This window comes from Nansenia antarctica, assembly GCF_963989245.1.
Source record: "Nansenia antarctica genome assembly, chromosome: 20".
Lineage (NCBI taxonomy): Eukaryota > Metazoa > Chordata > Actinopteri > Argentiniformes > Microstomatidae > Nansenia > Nansenia antarctica.
The window spans coordinates 19,188,103-19,209,271 of record NC_137693.1 but is presented as its reverse complement, the minus strand read 5'-3'; the positions used below and the strand labels follow the sequence as shown (position 1 = coordinate 19,209,271).

Here is a 21,169-nt window from a genome sequence, read left to right as displayed (position 1 = left end):
TGTGTTCGCCCTGCTCAGGACTTGTTTAATTATTGGCATTTCATTAAAGCAAATGAACAAATAATCCAGCAAAGAGGAAGACGCATGTATTCGCGGACGACTCACACGGACATCGGCAAATAACACCACCCCGGAATCTGTAAGCAAATGGAATATTGTTCTTATTTAGAATCTATGTCATGATATTTGATGTACTGTACATGACCACAGATTGCGTAGTTGTAGGCATCTAGTGATTTATATGCTCTCAATTTCTCACGGGCCTACACGCTAGGCAATGCAAACTTGAATGGCCAGGTAATGGATTGGAACAATATCTCGTTAACTCCGACCACTCCCCCAGATTTGTTTGTTTAAAGAATAAATATATTAACGCTTTTATTAATGCAAGTGCAATCAAGCTAATGTTACTCATTCTCGCAGTTCCAAATGAATGAACGTTGAAGCGCTTGTATCTCAAAATGTGGCGTGCAGCCCGACAGGCGCACATATCTCGCGCACCCCTGCGCTTTCAGAGCTCGTTTTCTCGTCGGAATTCGACGTTTGGAGACGAACGACAGACGTCGAATACTGACGGCTTCCGTGTGAGACCAGGTTGGTGTGTGTGTATAATGAATCCACAAAGTCACAAAGTAAATGAACGTTCAAGTTTTTAATCAATGCAAAAAATTCCACCGTGAAATTCATATTTTATGTTTTCACAGTCTGTACACCAGAGTCGATGGTCTTGTTTATTCAGCCTCTTTGCCCTGTGAAAAGAGAGAAAGAAAATAAGGGATACATGATATAACCTTGTACGTATGTCTCTGGGTTTAGCTTTCAGTTCAAGTTTTGGTGTCAGCTTGGTTTAACAGGAGGACCCTAATGCAATGTGCAATGCAAAAAATAAGGTTTATCCGAAGGACACATTTCTCCAAGACAGTTGTGAATGTAAATGTCAATGTTGATGTCTGTATGTACAGTGAACCTGAACTTCTGTTGTTGATGAGGTCATATTTGTACAGGAGTCAGGTACAGGTTTGATAGCAGCTTTGTACCTTTCCAGAGTCGCGGCTCTTAGCCCTGAGCTTGTTGACCTGGGACTCAGCGATGTCAGCGCGCTCCTCAGCCTCCTCCATCTCATGCTGAACCTTACGCAGTTTACCCATGTGGGTGTTGGCTTGTTCCTCCTGGGAGAGAAAGACAGGTACAGAATGAGACACAGAGAGACAATAACTAACCCTAACCCTAAAAACAGGTAGAGAATGAGACACAGAGACAATAACATTCACAATGTTTCAAATGTTGTTAAAACATATTAACCAAATTAAAAGGGAACATTATATTACTATAATGATGGTTATATAGAAGTAAACACTATGCACTATGAGGAACATTACTTCAACAGTTACTTGCGATATCCATGTGTGAGAAACTATAAATTAAACTTAACTATATATGGATACCAAATGTTGTAATGTATGTTGACTATGTACAACATCGTATATGCTGTAATAATATTTGACTATCAGGATATGACTCACCGCTTCCTCAGCCTGCCTCTTGTAAGTCTTCACTTTAAGCTGCAGCTTGTCTACCAGGTCCTGAAGTCTGGCAACATTCTTCTTGTCCTCCTCAGTCTGTGGGAGAAGATTAAAGAAAGTCAATGCCCACACTTCAATTGCATTCAGGTGCCTGACTCTGCCAGACCGTGTGAAGGTGTTACTGGTAGTCTTACCTGGTAAGTGAGCTCCTTGACTCTGCGCTCGTACTTGCGGACACCCTTCACTGCGTCTACCCCCCTTCTCTGCTCGCCCTCCACCTCAGTCTCAAGCTCACGCACCTGTATGGGGGGAACACAGATGTAAAAATCAATCATGAATTATTGGAAAGAAGTAAAGATCGATTCTTCAAGGCTAGACAATTTATTGAATGCCCTGAGCTCTGCACACTCACCCTGGACTCCAGTTTCTGGAGCTGTTTCTTGCCGCCCTTCATCGCCAGGTTCTCAGCCTCATCCAGACGGTGCTGCAGGTCCTTGACTGTGACCTCCAGGTTCTTCTTCATCCTCTCCAGGTGAGAGCTGGTGTCCTGCTCCTTCTTCAGCTCCTCTGCCATCATGGCCGCCTGAAATGGTAGAGTGTCGATTCATTTAATTCATCCACAATGTGGCACAGATAATGTGCTCAGCCCAGCTACAATTGTCCTTTCGTGTCCTTAGGTCTTTACGGGTCCAAAAGGTGAGGGGTTCACCCTGCTCCAACGCTATCTCGCATTCAATTGCTCTCTCGCTCTGTGCAATCGCTTTGTGTGATGGTGCACTTGGCCAGAGGTGCGTACTAGACTATAGAGCAGGACAACTGTATCGCTATCATGATCAAAGCTGGTAAATAAGCTGTACTGTTATCTAACTAGGATTCTTGGATCTATCTTGGGTACAAATACAGTTTATTGAGTTATATTGTTTTGAATATGGGGACTTACATCAGTGATTGCCTTCTTTGCCTTCTCCTCTGCGTTTCTGGCCTCCTGTACTGTGTCGTCCACCTCTCCCTGCACCTGAACCAGGTCAGTCTCCAGCTTCTTCTTAGAGTTCAGAAGGCTAGTGTTCTGTATGAGGAAACCCAATGTTTAGTTGAATAAGAAAAGACACAAAAGTCACACTGTGGGTAAGATGAGACTGTCTAGGAATCACCTATACCTGGGAGTGAAGAAGTCCCACGCGCTCGCTGGCGTCCACCAGCTCCTGCTCGGCCACTTTGCGGCCTCTCTCTGTCTGCTCCAGAGCAACCCTGAGCTCCTCAATCTCAGCCACCATCAGACCGTTCCTGCGCTCCACCATGGCTGCCTGCTCCTTCAGATCTTCTGCTGCGCGAACAGCATCATCAAGGTGCAACTGGGCATCCTGGGAAGAAACACATAGAGTATTACAACTTGTTGTTGTAGGACGATAGGATGGGTAAGGGATGCTTTCTTTGTGTTCCCTGATACCCCTTCAATTACTTTAAACACCAGTTCACTTTATTCCTGTGTTCTATGGTATTGGCAAATAGACAAATCCCTCTCTCCATTTTCACCAGACTTGCAATGGACAATGTTGCTCCTTTTTTTATTTTTAAGAATTTATTTTTTGATTTATTTGTGTATTTATAAAAAATAAAAATAAAAAAAAAGGCCCTTACCTTGAGCTGTCCCTGGACGTTCCTCAGCTGTTTCTGGGCCTCGGCCGCCTGCCTGTTGGAGTGGCTCAGCTGGACCTCCATCTCGTTCAGGTCTCCCTCCATCTTCTTCTTCACCCTCAGGGCGTCGTTCCTGCTCCTCACCTCTGAGTCCAGGGTGCTCTGCATGGAGTCTGTCACCCTCTGGCTGTTCCTCTTGACCTGCTCCATCTCCTCATCTTTCTCCGCCAGCTTCCTGTCCACCTCACCCTTGATCTGGTTCAGCTCCAGCTGCACACGCAGAATCTTGGACTCCTCGTGCTCCAGTGTACCCTGAACAAAACAAATCAGTATTCACACTTTGGTTGTGGGGGAGAGTTATGGACTGCCACTCTTGGACTAAAGGTTGCTCTGGTTAGGGGCCTGCCAGTGTATGTGATGCAAATGTGGGAATACATATAGGTATAGGAGGAGCAGACCCCCACACACACATGTGTGTGTACACACCAACATACATAACACACCAACATACATAACACACATACATAACAACCAGGGGAGGGGAGGTGTAATGGGGTAACGGTGTGTGTGTGTGTGTGTGTGTGTGTGTGCATGTGTGTGTACATATGAGAGAGTGCATGTGCGTGTGTGTGTGTGTGCGTGTGTGTTTCTGCATGCGTGTGTGTGTGTGTGTGTTTCTGCATGTGTGTGTGTGTGTGTGTGTAACCCTAACCCTAACCCTACTTAAACCAAATATTTTATCTAAATGAGACTAACATGGACAGTAAAGGGTAAATGAATGAAAATGAGTATATGCTACAAATGAACAGGATTAAACTGCATGAGTTTCTACCTCAGCCTCCTCCAAGGCTGTCTGGATCTCACACTTCTCTGTCTCCACAGTCTTCTTGGCCTTCTCCAGCTCATGGATGCTCTTGCCAGTCTCCCCGATCTGCTCAGTCAGGTCAGAGATCTCCTCTGCAAACAGAAACACAGAAGTCCTTCAGAACAGGGAGATTGTCTTTGGAACACACTGTTGTTCATATTATATTATGATAAGAAAAAAAGGTACAGTTCTGTCAAAGCTAAGTATATTAAAAGATGTCTACGTTGTTCTTAAGAACAAGGTCACTCATATGTAGCTTGATCAAATGAGACACCCAATCACAAGCCAAATACAACTGCTGCTGTTTGACTCACGTTGCAGGTTCTTGTTCTCTCTCTTCAGAGTCTCCAGCTGATCCAAAGCTTCCTCATAGGAGTTCTTCATTTTGAAGATCTCCGTGCTCAGAGAACGAGACTCCTTCTGAGCTCCTTCCAGCTCTGCCTGGCCCTCCTCAAACTTCTGCTTCCACTCTGCCAGGACCTAGAGAAATCCATGTGATTCATGTAATCCATGTAATATTTTGCCTTTCTCTGTCCATTATTGTATTGAGGGCTTGGGGCTTTTGTAATCAGTTACATTTAGGCCGATATGTTGCTAGCAAGGATTTGATTTATATTGTTATTTCACACCTTGTCAAAGTTCCTCTGCTTCTTGTCGAGGTTGGCAGCGAGAGCATTGGCTCTCTCCACGTCAACCATGAGGTCCTCCACCTCTCCCTGCAGCCTCTGCTTGGTCTTCTCCAGAGAGGCACACTTTGAGTTGGTCGCCTCGATGGTCTCCTCTGCCTCCTGCAGACGCTGAGCCAGCTTCTTCCTGTTAGACAGATGAGGGATTTTAAAGTTTCACCTCTGAGGGATTGTGTCAGAGAATGTCTGCACATCTGGCTCTTACAGTTAATTGAAGGTAAATGGTACAATCGATTGTGTGTGACTCACTTGGACTCCTCCAGCTCCTCAGTGCGCTGGATGGCATCAGTCTCATACTTGGTCCTCCACTGAGCCACCTCACTGTTGGCCTTGGACATGCCACGTTGCAGCTCTGCCTTGGCCTCCTGCTCCTCCTCAAACTGCTCCCTCAGGAGGTCACAGTCATGGCGTGCAGACTGGACACCGTGGGCCAGGGCGTTCTTAGCCTAGGGAGAGAAATAGAAGAGATGATGATGATAAAGACAGAGAGAGAGAGAGAAAGACAGAGAGAAGGACAGAGAGAATGTGTCAAAGTGCAATTGAAGCTGTAGTCAAAATGTTGTGGTTGGTGGAGCCTATTTTGAGTTCCTTACCTTGACCTCCTCCTCAACGAGTCTCTTCAGCTCCTCAATCTGCTGGGTGAAGGCCTGTTTGCCTCTGGTCAGCTGGGACACCAGGGCCTCCTTCTCCTCAAGCTGGCGACCAAACTCACCTGTGGGGAACAGAGCATCTTGTTAATGGGGTCTCTGTTCGCTGATGGACAAGTTTTAATGGTTAACGTTCATTGTTGTTGGTGGAGTAAGTTGTGTTGTAATGTTCATTGTTGGGTTAGGGTTAGGGCTGACCCTATTCTAATTTGTATGTCAAGTGTTTCTCCCACTCACTGCATTTCGTTATATAGTACATGTACTCTGCGATGACAATAAAGTTAAATCTAATCTAATCTACTGTTTAAGGGTATGGTATGGCATGTGTAAGTTTGTCCTAGATCAACTTCGACAGTATCTGGAGTATCATTGGTACCGTTCTCAGTCAGGAGTCTTGCCCTCTGTCCGCTCATGTCATTGACCTGGCGCACATTCTCATCATTCTTAGTCTTGATCTCGCTCAGCGAATCCTCAAGAGTACGGCACATCTTCTCCAGGTTGCCCTGGTAGAGAAACATAAACCGTTATTCCTTTACATGATTATCTAGTGCCGAGCATTGAGTGCCAGGCTTTGGACTTTGTACTTTGTGCTTTTTCACGTTTATAAGAATTGACCCCCAGAAACACTGCTCCGCACAAACATTGCTACTGACCTTAGACTTGGCGACCGCCTCCATGTTGCTGGAGAGGTCATCAATCTCCATCTTGTACTCGCTCTTCTCCTTCTCCAGCTTCTGCTTGACGCGCTGCAGGTTGTCGATCTGCTCCCCGAGCTCTGCCACGCTGTCCGCCTGCTTCTTCCTCAGAGCGGAGGCTGTGGCCTCGTGCTGCAGGGTGGACTCCTCTAGGTCGCGTCTCAGTTTCTGGAACTCAGCCTCGCGCTTCTTGTTCATCTCTATCTGAGAAGCGGTAGCACCTCCGGCCTCCTCCAGCCTCTCACTGATCTCCTCAAGTTCCCTGGAGAGATCGGCCCTCTGCTTCTCCACCTTAGCCCTAGCAGCGCGCTCAGCCTCAATCTCCTCCTCCAGCTCCTCAATACGGGCCTACAATGGGGAAACACAAACAGAGAGCTGAAATCAACAACATGGTCAAAGCAAAGGATACACAAATGATTATTTTATCATTAAGATGTGTTCATCCAGAAGCAGCTTACAAGTTAACTTACAGAATGGACTCTATGGTGTTTAAGCATCATGCTTGAACAAACTGAACCATTGCAAACCGGGCCAGTGCTAACACGAGGATGAATTGATCAATGTTTCTCATAGCGATCCTTAACATGGTTACTGTAGTGTTAATGGTAACCATGGTAACTGTAGTGTGGTTAGACACTATACAGCCAACTGAGCCATCTGACGGTCCTGTTCTGTACCTGGAGTTCCTTGATCTTCTTCTGCATCTGAGCTCCCAGAGACTGTTCATCCTCAATCTTGCTGAGGAGCTGGGCAGTCTCGAAGTCCTTCCTAAAGAACACAAACACATTGGCTGCAGTTTGGAAGTGGAAACGGAAGTCTATCATAGTGTTCACTTTGGTTTACACAAAGACATCTGTCCAGATTTGTCTATTTTCGAATTCAATAGAAACATGTTGTTGCTTGTTTCAACACAATGTTGATTCTGACTATTGGAACAATGTAAAGAAAAATGAATGTTCAATTAATATCAAATCCAACTTTGTAGTCAATTTGTTTGTGTTTACTTCTTGATCTTCTCGTCAGACTGCTGCTTGTCGTTCTCCAGGTCCATTATGGACTCCTGGGCCAGTTTCAGATCTCCCTCCAGCTTTCTCTTGGCTCTCTCTAGGTCCATACGGAGCTTCTTCTCTTGCTCCAGAGAACCCTCAAGCTAGACGATAGACACACATATTTGTCATCAAAATCTAAATAATAAACCACAATGTTGTTGATAAAGTACACTAGATTAATAAAGTAAAGCCTTTTAGAGCATAAACTGGGGTGCAGGTTCATGATGATTGCCTCAAACTAAATGATTAACCTTAGCTTTCATACTATAATAGCCATCTAATAATGCTTAGCTTGTAGAGAGAGATAACGTTTATTGCCATTTGTAAGTGACTGTTTCATGTTCTTGTGAGTTTTAACTTAACAATAAGCGTTGCTCTTCATTTACAGTCGTGTTACCCTAGCACTGCTTTATTTGCATTGCCCACTCACATCGTCCACTTGCTGTTCCAGCTTGGTCTTAGCCTTGGTCAGAGTGTTGACTTTGTCCTCCTCTGCCTGCAGGTCGTCCAGGGTCTGCTGGTGGGCCTCTTGGAGAGCTTTCTTCTCCTTGGTGAGCTTTGCAACAGACTCATCCTGAGACGCCATTTCCTCAGTCAGGTTCTTAACCTGAACCCAGCCACAACAGAGAAAGTCTTTTGTCATTTCACCTCACAAAGGGAAACAGTTTATATTGCATATACTGTCACCTGTAAATCATGTTCTCTCTTTCCAGGACCAACACGACACAGATTCATTGATTGTTTGACCTTGACAGTTTGATCAGACTGTAGTTTGTATGTGTTATGAGACCTTGTTTTCAGTGGCGTGTTTCTCCTTCTCCACTTTGGCCAGAGTTAGCTCCAGGTCATCGATGTCTTTCTTCAGCTCAGAACACTCGTCCTCCAGCTTCCTCTTCTTGGCTGTCAACTCAGCATTGATCTCCTCCTCATCCTCCAGCCTCTCGGTCGTCTCTTTGAGTTTGGCCTCCAGCTGGATCTTGCTCTTGATGAGCCCCTCGCACCTCTCCTCAGCGTCGTTCAGACACTCTCCTTCCTTGTTTCAGGAGGGAAGAAAAGAAAAAGGCTTCAGAACTCAATGTGTATTCAAATATAAACTGATTCTAGTCCAAGGGCACACAGCAAATCAATCCAAATCTATGACAAAAGCAAACTTGGGGACAAATGGTTGTGTGAGAGAGAGAGAGAATGTGTGTGTGTGTCCTTGTGAGCCCGGTCACTCACAGATGCAATTTGGAGGGCAAGGTCATTCCTCTCCTGCAGGAGTGATACCATCTTCTCCTCCAGGTCCTTCTTACGGGCCTCTGCCTTAGCCAGAGCAAGTTTGCACTTCTCAAAGTCCTCCTTCATGTTGGCCAGCTCCTTCTCTGTCTCAGCGCTCTGCAGCAGGGGCTTGATCTTGTAGTAGACCTTCATCCATGGCCAATGTTTGACATTCATGAATGAGCGGATGTTGTACTGGATGGTGTAGACAGACTCTCTGGTTGACAAGAGGAAGGCAATTGTGGCGTAGTGAGTTTTATGCTTTTGAAAGGCTCAATGATATAATAAGTAGTGCTAGAGAGATTATCTTCCATCCCATACCTCCTCTCCATCATCTTCACAAACTCCCTCCTCATCAGGTATGCACGGCAAAGAGCCTGAGTCATGGTTACCAGAGTAGCCAACTTCTCATCTCGCATCTCCTCCAAGACACCCAGAAGACCAGCTTTGAAGAACACCTGAGCACAGGTAAACAGGCATGTCCAATGGGTTAAGGGAGGTTTAACACCCCAACACTTGGTTGTAAAGAGAAATGAAGAGACATGGTTTTGAATGGATATCTTACATTAAAGAGGTGCTATGTGATCATCGTGTCTATGGCTGTATTTTATAAACTACTCATTTTGATACGGATGGTCAATGAATAGTTTGTACATCTCTAATCTATAGTAAGAATAATAAGAAAATATTATAATGCGACAGTACTTTTACTTTCATGTGTGTTGGCAAGCCAAAGGTCGCAAGTTTGAGATTCGGACGAGGCAAGTCAGGGCTAATCCTAACCCTAACACAAGTCAGGGCTAATCCTAACCCTAACACAAGTCAGGGCTAATCCTAACCCTAACACAAGTCAGGGAGGCAGGGAGATGGTTTGACTAAGCAAGTCAGATTGCGGGGAGACGGTTTGCAACAACTTGAGTTATGAATTTTGGACCTGTAGGCTGAAATGACACCAATGTTCCTGATAGCATCTCTTTGATGTTTCAGTCCTGTTATGTGGCAACATCTCCTGACCTTAGTGTGTCCAAACTTGTACTCATCGTGAGGAATATCAATGGACCCGAGCAGCTTCTCAGATGCCTTCTTGTTGTCCATAAACTGACCCTCAGGGATGACACCGGCATTCAGTACTTTGTACCTGTATGGGAGAATTGTTAAACATGTTACTTTGAAAGCTGTTGCTTGGGACTATAGCTGGAAATCAGCCATGGAGGCTAAAGCTGCTCCATGTACTGCTGTTAATTAATGGGGACTGTCCACGAAACTATAAAGTAATGAACTTAACTTAACTAAAGTAATTCTGTCATGGAAGGGCACTATTGTGTGTGTGTGTGTGTGTGTGTGTGTGTGTGTGTGTGTGTGTGTGTGTGTGTGTGTGTGTGTGTGTGTGTGTGTGTGTGTGTGTGTGTGTGTGTGTGTGTGTGTGTGTGTGTGTGTGTGTGTGTGTGTGTGTGTGTGTGTGTGTGTGTGTGTGTGTGTGTGTGTGTGTGTGTGTGTGTGTGTGTGTGTGTGTGTGTGTTCTACCTCTGCTTGAAGTCAGCATAGAGGATTCTGCTAGGGAAGCCCTTTCTGCAGATCCTGATACCTTCCAGTACACCGTTACACCTCAGCTGGTGGATAACCAGGAAGTTCTCCATCAATCCTGGAAAACACAAAATGCATCTTAACCCCTAAATAAACCTGTACAATAACATAAGGATAGTAGTGATTAGTAGTTTAATCATGGGCTTAATCTGTAATCTCTCTGTGTCGTACCTGGAGTCTTTGACTCATTGGGGATCAGGCAACGCACAAAGTGAGGGTGGGTGCTCCTCAGGTTGGTCATCAGCTTGCCCAAGTTCTCCTGTGAGGGTTACAAACCATAGAGCTCTCACAAATAATTCACACTTAATTCACACCTCTCAAAAGATAGTACTTTTCAACAGACACTGGCATGCAGGAGGGAAGCTCACCCTGAACTGGGAGGACACAGTCTGCATGGAACCTCCCTTCTTCTTTCCTCCCTTCTTTGTAGTGTCTTTTTCAAAGAGTAAGAAAAACGGTTACAAATGATATAAATCTCTGATCAACTCCCTTCAATGTTTGTTCATGAAAGTAGAAATGGCGCTGGCCACGGAATAGTAAAACATTTCAGCTGTATAGCCAAATAGTCAGGGTCAGGTTAGGGTCAGGGTGAAGGTCAGGCTTAGGGTCAGGGTTAGGGTCAGAGTCAGGGTTAGGGTTAGGGTCAGGGTCAGGCTTAGGGTCAGGATCAGGTTAGAGTTTGACCCAGGTTTACAGCCCATATGTACATTGAGTTGTGGGCAATTTCATGGCTAAAATCATGTCTGCCCGGCTTAATGCTAATTATCTTGCGAATGCTTAGTTATTAACATGATGCAAATGTTACCTTCAGCTGCAGCAGCAGGATAGAGGACTGGCAGCAGTTTGACTGAGGACTTCTGGTACAGCTGGATCACAGAGTCATTCAGGGGGTCCTTGTTCTTGTCCAGCCAGCCAGTGATGTTGTAGTCCACAGTGCCAGCGTAGTGCACCAGGGAGAAGTGGGCCTCAGCCTTGCCCTTGCCAGGCTTGGGCTTCTCAAACGCCTTGGTTTTGCCAAGATGCGTGTTGTTCAGCTTGTCCTTGAAGGTTGTGTCTGAAGCCTTGGGGAACATGCACTCCTCTTCAAGGATGGAGAAGATGCCCAATGGCTGTGCAAAAAGAGATTTGAATTAAAGTAGTAAGTTGGTATTTTCACATTTGAACTTCAACAGTCACTGTTATATGATGATAGCCATGTGGTGGAAGCATATGTATGCAACATCTGGTGTTAAACACTTGGTTAAAGGTGTATAACCATCAGACTAACGTACAAAAAGAAAGTACTGTATTTAACGAGAGTTCCTAATAAAGTAAGTTCTCTGAAAAACTGTCTGTAAACAACGGAAATTCTGCTCTTACAGAATTGTCTCACACGACAAAAGGTGAGTTTCTGAAATTATACACAGTCTGAAAATTCCTACATGAAATGTTAATGTTGAGTAAATGTTGGGATGCAACATCTGCCGTTAATGAGTGTAATCAGACATTTATGCTTTTGTGGCTCAAAAAAGCTGAATGAAAACATGCATTCACACTCTTTATCTCTTTATCACACATATGAGTGTTAACTGACTATATTTGTAAAAAAACATCCGTATTATTATTATTATTAATAATAATAATAATAATAATAATTGCTGCTTACCTTCTCAATAAGCTCAATGCAGGCAGCCAAGTCCATGCCGAAGTCAATGAACTCCCAGATGATTCCCTCTTTCTTGTACTCATCTTGCTCCAGGACGAACATAGTGTGGTTGAAGAACTGTTGCAGTTTCTCATTGGTGAAGTTAATACACAGCTGTTCCATGCTGTTGTACTGTTGATGGAATTTCAGAATAAAGGAATCTTTTCATCATACATGGCTGTAATCTTTCAGAATAACAACGTGTTTTCTTGTTTTGACAACATACTCACATCAAAGATCTCAAAACCGGCAATGTCGAGCACACCGATGTAGTACTGCCTTGCATTCTTGGTGTCCAACTGTTCATTGATACGGATGACCATCCACAAGAACATCCTCTCATAGAGGGACTTAGCCAGAGCCATCACGGAATTGTTGACCTGGAAAAAATATACTTCTAGTTAATAAATGAGATATTGACCATGTGTAGGCCAGGTGATGCAGGTGGAGGGTGGTATGGACATTAGAGTAGTTTTTAGGGTTTAAGGATTAGGGCACTGAATCAGAGAAACTATTTACAAGTATCGTGACTGTATACACTTGGAGAGAGGGACAGGCGCTTTGTGTTTGTCTTTCTTTATCTGTGTTGGTGTTTCTGTTAGACATTGATATTGGTATTGATTGATTGATTTGGGTATTTGTGTTTTATGACATCTCAACATTGTTGAACCCCAGGGTGGCACCTACACCTAACTACTTATGTTATGATAATAATATGTATGCCCTACCTGAGGCACTGTCTGTCCCTTGGTCACATACTCATTGCCGACCTTCACTCTGGGGTAGCACAGAGCTTTAAGCATGTCGGCTGAGTTCAGGCCCAGGAGGTAAGAGATTTTATCAGCCACTGGAAAGAGAAGGAGGAACAACAGACTCAAGGACAGAGCCATACAAGACTGCTTGTGCCTTATTCTGTCTACAAGTCCTAGTTTTATTCTGATGGTTCATGAGGAACAACTTCTAAATGTTATTTTGTTCATGTTTGGGGTCGGAGGTGAACTCACCCTCTGTGCCCTCTGGCTCGGCCTGCTCCTCACGCTGCTTCTGTTTGAAGTGCATGTTGCCGTGTTGCATGACAGCACCTGTCAGCTTGTAGATGTACGCTTTCTCCTCATTGTTGAATCCCAGGATGTCAATGGCATCCTGAGAGACAGAGATTTCATGTTAACGAGGACAGAAAACAGTGAGGAATTGAAGACAAACTCACACTGTCAGAATGGATGGAAATGTCAGACTTCTCTATTCCTCTCGTCGACTAGCAGCACAATAGGATTTTGACAATGTTACATTGAGTGCTGTTGTGGATGCCGTATACACCCCTATAAGAGGAGGCATTAACACTGGGTACGCCAAAAGAAACCATTGACAAAGAAAATCCCTTTGTGTGACTCACATCTGTGGCGTCCAGCTCTACTGTGTCGTCGATACTGGCCACAGTGATCTGCCCCTGGCTGATCATGGGGAAATCGTAAGGGTTGGTGGTGATGAGGCACATTTCTGTGGAGAACAGAGACCAAAGTTGTTTATTAAATCAAATACATGATGTGCTCAACCAGGCACATTACTCAACCAAAGCCCAATTCGTATGCCTCTTATACCTAGATCTAGGGTTCTATATCTCTATCGCTACCTAGATATCTCTTATACCTAGATATCTCTATCTCTACCTACATATCTCTTATACCTAGATATCTATATCTCTATCTCTACCTAGATATCTCTTATACATAGATTATCTCTATCTCTACCTAGATATCTCTTATACATAGATATCTACTGTATATCTCTACCTACATATCTCTTATACATAGATATCTATATCTCTCTCTCTACCTAGATATCTCTGACTCTACTTAGTGCCGCAGCTACTAAATGAGTATTTCACTTTCACAGCATTGAGCTAGTTTCCCTGCTCTCTGCTTTGACGTACCAACGATCTCAGGTTTGTGGTTGGTCATCATCTGGTAGAAGATGTGGTAACCCCTCTCATCAGGAAGCTGGAAGGACACCCTGGACTTCTCCAGCAGATCTGAGCGAGAGAACAGGAGAGAAACATGTAAAGTATTGCAAAACCTTTTTTTGTCGAGTAAGTATGGAGAAATGACTAATACCAACTTACAAGTCTCAATGTCAGCACTAGCCAGTTTGCCGGACGTAGCGAAGTGAATCCTGATGAATTTACCCTGAGGTAGAACAGGGCGGTTAGAAATCAGTCAACAAAAAAACTACAACTGCCAAAGTGTTTTCCTCATACTTACAAAGCGAGATGAGTTGTCATTCCTCACAGTCTTGGCATTACCGTAAGCCTCCAACAGGGGGTTAGCTGCAATGATCTGATCCTCAAGAGACCCCTGAATGAGACAAAGTTGCTAAAGCGTTAGTAACTGAAAATCTCTCATATTTCATGTCTCTTTCAATAACATCTGTTCCTTTTTGCTGAGAAGGTGGCTATAGTGAGGTACAGACCTCATGAACAATCCTTTAGTGAAATGTGATTGGCTCTCAGTCTAAAGCCAAGGGTTCCACCCAGCTGTCTCTGAGCTTACTGGCTCCCAACAGCACATATACCCCCCCCAACCCCTTTGTCAAACTAGATATACCCACTAGATATACCCCTCAACCCCTCTGTCAAACTAGATATACCCCCCAACCCCTCTGTCAAACTAGATATACCCCTCAACCCCTCTGTCAAACTAGATATACCCACTAGATATACCCACCCCAACCCCTCTGTCAAACTAGATATACCCCCCCAACCCCTCTGTCAAACTAGATATACCCCCCCAAGCCCCCTGTCAAACTAGAGGAAATTAGAGAAAGGTTGACGTGTTTTCAGTCATTCACCTCAACTTACTCTAAATGGTGACACACAAGCACAACTTACCTTGATTTTACCGGAGCTCCCAGATGATTCTCCCTTCTTTCCTCCTGCCACAGCAATGGTGGCAAAGTACTGGATGACACGCTTGGTGTTGACGGTCTTTCCTGCACCGGATTCTCCACTGGTTAATACACAGAAAGTTTAGGGTTAAATCATGATACAGGTGATGGTACTCCTGCTGGGCATTGCTGCCTGACGCACCTCCAACAGTGCCTTTAGAACAGGTGTGCTGTGACACCTCACTGAACACCTATGTGGGCCTAACTGGGTCATCAGCTGGGGACCACCAGTCATTGACGTTTCGCTCCTTTAACCCCAGTACATCTCCTGGTGGCGGAGCGATGGCAGGGATCTCTCCCTGCCACCCCCTGCTGATGCCCTAGGTGTTGTTCGCCCCCCAACCCTTATGCTTCCTTCTTAGCCACAGCCAGAAGCTGCCTTTCTCCGCCTCCTCAGCCAGCTCTTTCATGACTTTCCGATGCCTTGCTCCTGTGCATCCTATGTCACGGAGTAGGCGAGCAGCTGAGGAACCTACGAAGCCCCTACACCCCACTTCCACAGGGCACGTTACGGCTTTCCAGCCAGCCTCCCTGCACTCCGCCGCCAGATCTGCATACTTGGCTCGCTTCCGCTCGTTGGCTGCCTCCAAACCACCCTCCCAAGGGACAGTGAGTTCGACCAGAAGGACTGTCTTGCAAGCCTCTGACCACATGACCAGGTCTGGTCGGAGCGATGTTTCCACGATCTCCCTGGGGAACTGGAGCTGTCTCCCCAGGTCGACCCTCATGGTCCACTCACTACCCGGTGCGAGGAGTCTTGCTGTATCTCTCTGACGGGAGGGTTTGACTCTCTCTCCAGCCCTTGCAAACTGGATGGGATGTCTGTCTGGAGCGGAAGGTCTGCTGTTTGCCTCCTGTCTGCATGTCTCTGCCACCTCTGCCAGCTTTTTCAGCACCAGGTCGTGTCGCCATGTGTAGCGGCCTTGGGACAGCGCTGTCTTGCAGCCTGTCAGGATGTGCTGGAGGCTCGCATTGATGGTGTTGCAAAGGGGGCAGGTCTCTTCGGCAGAAAACCATTGGTGGAGGTTTCGGGGACAAGGCAAGGTGTCATATGTTGCTCTGATCAGGAAGCTGAGCCTAGCTTGGGGGATCTTCCACAGGTCAGACCATGACATGGGCCTGTTTGTGAGACCTTCCCATGACGTCCAGCGTCCTTGCTGGCCCTGGGACACCGCCTTTATGTTAAGGCGTTCCTGCTCAGTTCTTGCCACTTCTGCCACCACCATGGCTCTTCGATCTTCTTTGGAAGCCTTTGACCAGAACAAGGGAGTCTCGCCCCTTCCAAGGCCTGCTCTACCCTCCTGGACTCTGCCGACCACCTCGCGGTGCTTCAGCTGGCCGATTGCCAAATCAACCTCCTCTTGGGCTTTCCACTTCCTTCCAGTTCTTATCTGGGTGCCCGCTGCTCTCACCAGCTGGTCAGTGGATTCCCTCAGCTCTAGCACCAACCGAGCCTTCTCCTGCTTGTATCCAGAGCTGATGGATCGCAGTGGCAGTTGAAGCGTGTTCCTACCAAAGAGGCCCACGTCTGAGAGGCATCTTGGCAGTCCCAGCCACTTCCTGATGAACGAGTTTGCCAGCCCGTCCATCTTGCTTACCACTGAGGAGGGGATTTCGCTCATCTTCAGAGGCCACATCACCCTTTGGTACAGTATGAACTGGTAACACCATACTTTGTACTTTCCGGGGAGCTGGCTCTGGTTGATCCTGGCCAGGCCATCTGCGAGCTGCTTCCTCACCGTCTCCCCCATCTGCCTGTCAGAAAGCTCTGCTGTGTAGGTTCGACCCAGGCTGCGGACGGGTTGATTTGCCAGCAATGGGATGTCCTCACCACCTGCGACAAAGATGGTGTTGTCGCTTCTGACTCCTTTCCTGATAGACACACTGCGTGATTTGGGGGGTTTGATCTTCATCCTCGCCCAGCTCACAAGCTCGTCTATTCTCTTCAGCAGTCTTGTTGTACACGCTGCTGTCTGGAGAATGGTGGTGATGTCGTCCATATAGCCTCTCACCGCTGGTAGCCTTTCACCTGAGGGCAGTTTCACTCCTCCGACCATCTTCCTGGCCCCTATGAGGATGATCTCGAAGGCTGCAACAAACAGGATGGGGGAGATTGAGCATCCCATGGCAATGCCTACTTCCAACTGTTGCCAGCCTGTTGTGAAGTCCTGATGGGTGCAGCACATCTGGAGGTCTTCAAAGTACTTGGCTACCAGGGCTTTAATGCAGACTGGGATGTAAAAGAAGTCCAAGGCAAACTCGATGAGTTGGTGGGGGACAGACCCGTATGCGTTGGCGAGGTCCAGCCACACGACATGCAGGTCACCTCTCTCTCTTTTCGCCCTTTGGATCTGCTCCCATATTACTGCAGAGTGTTCCACACACCCTGGGAAGCCTGGCACACCCGCCTTCTGGCAGCTGGTGTCGATGTACTCGTTACTTGTGAGGTAGCTGGTCAACCTCTTAGCCAAGATGGAAAAGAAGATCTTCCCTTCAACATTGAGGAGAGCGATACTCCTAAACTGGCTGATGGTAGTGGAGTTCTGCTCCTTCGGGATGAAAACTGTGACAGCTCTTTGCCACTCTGAAGGGATGACTTGGTTCTTCCAAGCCACTCTCAACAGGTTCCACAGGTGTCTCAGGACTCCTGGGCAGTTCTTGTACAGCTTGTATGGTATCCCGTTGGGGCCTGGGGCTGAGGATGCTCTTGCCTTCCGGACCACGTCTGCTACTTCACTGAGTTTGGGGAGAGCAGCATTAAACAGGAAAGCTGGGGGAGCTGGGCGGGGAACATATCCAGGGGATCCCAGCGGAGTTGACTTTGCTGGGTCACTGTATTGCTCCCTGATGTGATTCTCTAGCTCCGGTCTAGTAATCTCCAGCTTCCCGCTTCTCTTGTCCTCTAGCAGCTGTCTCGCATGCTTGAAGGGATTTTTGAAGAAGTTACTCCTCTCTTTCTCCTTCCGCCTTCTGCGTTTGCGAATGCGCTCCGCCCTTCGCAGGCTGGCAAGGTTTACCTTCACCTCCTCCCACAGTGGCTTCAGGCCCTCCTTCTCCTCTCTACTTGCCTTCCTCCACTGCTTTCGGAGTTGACGCCGCCTCTTCACCAACTGCTCAATCTCTCTCTCCCTTCTCCCCTTCTGCATTGGGCCTGATCTCCGCTTTTTAGCCATCACTCCAAATCTGCCTCTGCATTCATCATACAAGATGTCTCCAATGCAGTTCAACTTGGTGTCCACCTGGCCACGCAGTGAATGATCTAGGATGAAACTGAGGTCCTTGTCCAGCTTCTGCCAGACTGCAACCTCGTTTGCCTTTGGCCATTTGACCAGCTGCCTCCTTCCAGGTTCTCTCCTCTCTGTTCTCCGGCTTTGCCCCTGGCTGTTGGGGTTGCTTTGTGTTCTGTGTGTGTCTTCAGCGGTGCCCCCCTCAGAGGCATTGGTGTCCACCGAGGGCCCTCCTGTGTCCTCCGCCTGCCTTTCCTCAGCAGCGTTGGATCCCTCAGCACTGTGGTTTGCCACCTGGCTTTGGGTTCCTCTTGTCTGACCTGCGGTTGCAGTGCAATGTTGCTGCTGATGGCCTCCCTCTTCACACTTTTTCCTTCCCTGGTGGATCCGTAGACCTCGGAAGGTGGTCACCTTTTCCCACCCACACCTGCATCTTCTCATAATCCAAGAATCTTTGTCTATGTCCGTTCCAGTCGTTACCGAGAAATCCGTTTGAATTGGCCCTTCTTCCATCCCGCCTCTCGGAGGGCCATCGGGTTGTTTTTTCTTATTTGTCTTCGTAGTCAGTTTTAGGGTGTCCCTTTATGGGACAAGTGGGTGAGGTAACTAGCCGTCCACTCCCGGTGCAGACTTTCCTGCGGTCATCCAGTCTCTCCTGGCTGTCTTCCAGTCTTCCCTGGATGCCAACTGCCCTTTCACAGTAGTCACTGGATGCTTCCAGGTTAAACAAATCATGATACAGGTGATGGTACTCCTGCTGGGCATTGCTGCCTGACGCACCTCCAACAGTGCCTTTAGAACAGGTGTGCTGTGACACCTCACTGAACACCTATGTGGGCCTAACTGGGTCATCAGCTGGGGACCACCAGTCATTGACGTTTCGCTCCTTTAACCCCAGTACATCTCCTGGTGGCGGAGCGATGGCAGGGATCTCTCCCTGCCACCCCCTGCTGATGCCCTAGGTGTTGTTCGCCCCCCAACCCTTATGCTTCCTTCTTAGCCACAGCCAGAAGCTGCCTTTCTCCGCCTCCTCAGCCAGCTCTTTCATGACTTTCCGATGCCTTGCTCCTGTGCATCCTATGTCACGGAGTAGGCGAGCAGCTGAGGAACCTACGAAGCCCCTACACCCCACTTCCACAGGGCACGTTACGGCTTTCCAGCCAGCCTCCCTGCACTCCGCCGCCAGATCTGCATACTTGGCTCGCTTCCGCTCGTTGGCTGCCTCCAAACCACCCTCCCAAGGGACAGTGAGTTCGACCAGAAGGACTGTCTTGCAAGCCTCTGACCACATGACCAGGTCTGGTCGGAGCGATGTTTCCACGATCTCCCTGGGGAACTGGAGCTGTCTCCCCAGGTCGACCCTCATGGTCCACTCACTACCCGGTGCGAGGAGTCTTGCTGTATCTCTCTGACGGGAGGGTTTGACTCTCTCTCCAGCCCTTGCAAACTGGATGGGATGTCTGTCTGGAGCGGAAGGTCTGCTGTTTGCCTCCTGTCTGCATGTCTCTGCCACCTCTGCCAGCTTTTTCAGCACCAGGTCGTGTCGCCATGTGTAGCGGCCTTGGGACAGCGCTGTCTTGCAGCCTGTCAGGATGTGCTGGAGGCTCGCATTGATGGTGTTGCAAAGGGGGCAGGTCTCTTCGGCAGAAAACCATTGGTGGAGGTTTCGGGGACAAGGCAAGGTGTCATATGTTGCTCTGATCAGGAAGCTGAGCCTAGCTTGGGGGATCTTCCACAGGTCAGACCATGACATGGGCCTGTTTGTGAGACCTTCCCATGACGTCCAGCGTCCTTGCTGGCCCTGGGACACCGCCTTTATGTTAAGGCGTTCCTGCTCAGTTCTTGCCACTTCTGCCACCACCATGGCTCTTCGATGTTAGGATATTATCAGCATTCATTAAGCAAGAAAATAAAATGACGTTGCTGTAACTTTTACGTTAACGTAAAACGTTTTATAACCAAGTCAATGTTCTCAAATATTCCCACTTTTTGAAAAGTAAAATGTTAGTGAACAACTTACGTAATCAGGACGGATTGATTCTCTCTATCTGCAAGCAAAGAAACACATTGGTCAGACTCATCCCCTGGATTTTGGTACATTATTGCATTCAAGACATCATCATAAAGTCACACATCTAACTATCCATCCATCCATGAGAGCTCATACCAGTCATCATGAACTGAAAGGCGTTGTCAGAGACAGAGAAGATATGGGGTGGAGCCTCCATACGCTTCTTCCCTCTGTAGGCGTCCACAACTGCCTGGTCGTACACGGGGAGCCACTTGTAGGGGTTCACCGTGGCGCAGAAGAGACCAGAGTAGGTCTGGATAAAGTGGATAAAATATGGGAATTAAACAAGTCAGATTAGCTGGAATGTGGAAGTTTAGGTATTGTTGAATATACTGATTTGCTGTATGTTTATGTTCTCTGCGTTTGCTAATGTGTGCTATGTTTCTGGTGTTCAGTGACATCTATGTATCTCTTACGGGTTAGGGCTAGGGTTAGGGTTAGGCTAAGGGTTAGGTTTCTGGTGTTCACTGATGTGTATGTATCTCTTACGTAGATCATCCATGCTGCGTAACGCTCTTTGAGGTTATACAGCACAGAGGCTTCATTCAGGTAGGTCATCATGGCCATGTCCTCAATCTTGTCATACTTTGGGGGGTTAATTTGCAGGATATCATCTTCTTTGAAGTCTTTAGTCTGAAACACAGTGGGAAATCTAGATTACACTCAATGTTGGTACAAGGGCAATTGATTTATTTACAGTACCAGTGCTTTACGATCCTCCACAGTACTTCAATATTAAAGGGGAAATTATTTTTGATCAATAATATTTTTGATAACTATGTGTGTTGAAAGGTTCAACCTGCTCATGGAAGCAGCAGTTTGGCAAGAGGTTAAAGGTTAAAGACGTACCTCCTGAGTGTCTAAGATTTTCACACTGATTTTTCCACCATCCCTGGACAGAATTGTGCCCTTGAGGTACAGCTCCACCTTGTCAGTCACATAGCAGGAGTTCTTAGCATCAAAGGGTTTGCTCTGAGCTTCGATCCTCTCCTTCTCTGGCTTACGAAGGTAAATGGCAGCTGGGCCATAAATGGCCATCTCCGCGTCCGTACTCATGGTGGCGGCTCACTAGGAAAGATTAAGCAACAAACATGTTTGAGTCTTACTAACCCTCCCCAGAGTTAGAGGCAGAACAGAATGTATTATTAGAATGTAAACACTCAAATATCTCACCTTGTTTTTTCTCCACCCAGATGAAATCGTTTTCTTTGTGGCCCAAGATACTACAGTCAGCTAGGAAGCAAACAAAGACGATACAATAATAAAATACAGGGTGAATACTGGGTATGTCAGGACACCTCAG

At 46.9% G+C, this 21,169-nt stretch overlaps 1 pseudogene across 1 annotated transcript; it reads right to left on the bottom strand.

The window, feature by feature from the left end:
* Positions 1-3,277: 3,277 nt before the first annotated feature.
* LOC308174979 (myosin-4-like) lies at positions 3,278-20,922 on the bottom strand (annotated as a pseudogene). The gene is made up of 32 exons: positions 20,716-20,922; positions 20,356-20,499; positions 19,963-20,119; positions 19,816-19,843; positions 14,513-14,630; positions 13,887-13,979; positions 13,748-13,811; positions 13,559-13,657; positions 13,022-13,125; positions 12,633-12,771; positions 12,357-12,475; positions 11,859-12,008; positions 11,590-11,760; positions 10,750-11,053; positions 10,313-10,377; positions 10,116-10,203; positions 9,885-10,002; positions 9,375-9,498; positions 8,682-8,818; positions 8,322-8,577; positions 7,891-8,133; positions 7,531-7,707; positions 7,056-7,201; positions 6,729-6,819; positions 6,010-6,399; positions 5,733-5,859; positions 5,303-5,421; positions 4,959-5,155; positions 4,653-4,836; positions 4,338-4,503; positions 3,991-4,115; positions 3,278-3,470 (listed from the first exon to the last, which is right to left on the bottom strand). The product of its transcript is annotated as a myosin-4-like (transcript).
* Between the last annotated feature and the right edge of the window lie 247 nt (positions 20,923-21,169).